Raw genomic sequence first — 3,048 nt, 5'->3', positions numbered from 1 at the left:
AAGAAAACAGGGCAATGAGATGGCCTAAAAGCTAAACTGGGAAATTATCTGTATAGGCCGGGCACAGTGGTTCAGGCCTTTAATCCCAGCACTTTGGGAGAAGGGCCAATCACCTGAGGTCAGGAGTTCGAGATCAGCCTGGCCAACATGGTGAAACTCCGTCTTCATTAAAAATACAAAAATTAGCTGGGTGTGGTGGCATGGAACTGTAATCCTAGCTACTGGGGAGGCTGATGCAGGAGAATTCCTTGAACCCAGGAGGCAGAAGTTGCGTGAGCTGAGATTGTGCCATTGCACTCCAGTATGGGCGACAAGAGCAAATCTATCTCAAAAAAAAAAGAAATTATCTGTATAAAATAGCAGTCCAGGCCAGGAACAGTGAATCACGCCTCTAATCCCAGCACTTTGGGAGGTTGAGGTGGGCAGATCACAAAGTCAGGAGATCGAGACCAACCTGGCCAACATGGTGAAACCCCATCTCTACTAAAATACAAAAAGTTAGCCAGGCATGGTGGCATGCGCCACTAATCCCAGCTACTCAGGAGGCTGAGGCAGGGGAATCACTTGAATCCAGGAGGCAGAAGTTGCAGTGAGCCAAGATCGAGCCACAGCACTCCAGCCTGGCGACAGAGCAAAACTCTATCTCAAAAAAATAAATTAAATAAATAAATAAAAAGAGACCTAGGCCAGGTGGGGTGGCTCATGCCTGTAATCTCAGCACTTTGGAAGGCTGAGGCAGGTGGATCATGAGGTCAGGAGTTCAAGACCAGCCTGGCCAAGATGGTGAAACCCCATCTCTATTAAAAATACAAAAATATTAGCTGGGCGTGGTGGTGCATGCCTGTAATCCCAGCTACTCAGGAGGCTGAGGCAGGAGAATTGCTTGAACCTGGGAGGTGGAGGTTGCAGTGAGCCAAGATCGAGCCACAGCACTCCAGCCTGGCGACAGAGCAAAACTCTATCTCAAAAAAATAAATTAAATAAATAAATAAAAAGAGACCTAGGCCAGGTGGGGTGGCTCATGCCTGTAATCCCAGCACTTTGGGAGGCTGAGGTGGGTGGATTGCTTGAGCTCAGGAGTTCGAGACCAGCCTGGCCAATATGGTGAAACCCCACATCTACTAAAAATACAAAAATTAGCCAGGCAGGGTGGTGTATGCCTGTAGTCTCAGCTGCTTGGGAGGCTGAGGCAGAAGAATTGCTTGAAGCCGGGAGGCAGAGGTTGCAGTGAGCCGAGATTGCACCATTGCACTCCAGCCTGGGCAACAGAGGGAGACTCTGTCTCAAAAAATAAAATAAAATAAAATAAATAAATAAAAAATAAAAAAGACCTGGAAGAGTTCCTCAGGTGTTCAAGGGAACTTCTGAGAAATGACCATACTCCAGTGAGCACTTTATTTTATTTTATTTTTCAAGATGATGTCTTGCTATATTGTCCAGGCTCATCTTGAACTTCTGGGCTCAAGTGATCCTCCCGTTTTGGCCTCTCAAATCGCAGGGATTAGAGGAATAAGCCACCATGCCATCCAGTGAGCACTTTAAAAAGCCCATCTTGGGTGGGGTGTGGTGCCTCACCCCTGCAATCCCAACACTTTGGGAGGCCAAGGCAGGCAGATCACGAGGTCAGGAGTTCGAGACCAGCCTGGCCAATATGGTGAAACCCCACATCTACTAAAAATACAAAAATTAGCCAGGCAGGGTGGTGTATGCCTGTAGTCTCAGCTGCTTGGGAGGCTGAGGCAGAAGAATTGCTTGAAGCCAGGAGGCAGAGGTTGCAGTGAGCTGAGATTGCACCACTGAACTCCAGACTGGGCGACAGAATGAGACTCTGTCTCAAAAAGAAAATCCCGGCACACAAAGAGTCAACACACACACTGGCTCCGAGAAGAAAAAGAAAAAAAAAACAAAAATACACATTCATAGAACAAATCATATATACAAATAAGCAAATAGCTCAAGCAAGAATCAGTCTCAGGGAAGTAGCCTGATACAGCAAGCAAGAGAAAGCAGAAAGGAAATATACCTTTAGGAATTAGACTAAACATAAGGGCTTCTTATGTCAAAAAAAAAAAAAAAAAAAAAAAAAAGGAAAGAAATTCCAACATACCATGCAGCATGGATAAACCTTGAAGACCTTAGGCGATGTAAAATAAGCTAGGTAAAAAAGACTAATGCTGTATGATCTTTTCTTTCTTTAAAAAAAAATTTTTTTTGCATAATGTGTTGCTGTCATCTTTAACAAATAAGAAAATATTGATTGATTGATTGAGACGAGGTCTCACACTGTCACCCAGGCTGGAGTGCAGTGGCACGATCTTGGCTCACTGGTGCCTTGACGTCTGACGCTCAAGCGATCCTCCCATCTCACAGCCTTCCCTGTAGCCGGGACTACAGGCATGTGCCATCACATCCAACTAATTTTTGTGTCTTTTTTGTAGATACAGAGTTTCGCAGTGTTGCCTAGGCTGGTTTCAAACTCCTGGACTCAAGTGATCCATCCACCTCAGCCTCTCAAAGTGCTAAGTTTACTTGGTGTGAGCCACCATGCCCGGCCTGTATGATTTAGTTGGGAAGAGGTATACCTAGGGTAGTCAATTCACAGAGACAGAAAGTTGGATAGTGGTGGCTAGGGGCTGGGGACATAGAGGGCAGTGAGGAGTTAGTGTTCACTGGGTGCAGAGTTTCAGTTTTGAAAGATGAAAAGTTATAGAGACAGAAGGAAGTAATTGTTACACAAAAATGTGAATGTACTTGATGTCATTGAACTGCACACTTTAAAAAGTTTAAGATGGGCCAGGCGTAGTGGCTCCTGGCTATAATCCCAGCACTTTGGGAGGCTGAGACGGGCAGATCGCTTGAGGCCAGGAGTTCAAGACCAGTCTGGCCAACACAGTGAAACCCTGTCTCTTTAAAAATACAAAAATTAGCTGGGCGTGATGGCACACGCCTGCAGTCCCAGCTACTCGGGAGGCAGGAGAATCGCTCCAACCCAGGAGGCAGAGAGCCAAGATCACACCACTGCACTCCAGCCTGGGTGATAGAGGAAGA

The sequence above is a fragment of the Cebus imitator genome, unplaced genomic scaffold, assembly GCF_001604975.1.
Source record: "Cebus imitator isolate Cc_AM_T3 unplaced genomic scaffold, Cebus_imitator-1.0 Scaffold609, whole genome shotgun sequence".
Classification (NCBI taxonomy): domain Eukaryota; kingdom Metazoa; phylum Chordata; class Mammalia; order Primates; family Cebidae; genus Cebus; species Cebus imitator.
Note: the sequence above shows the minus strand (reverse complement) of the source record.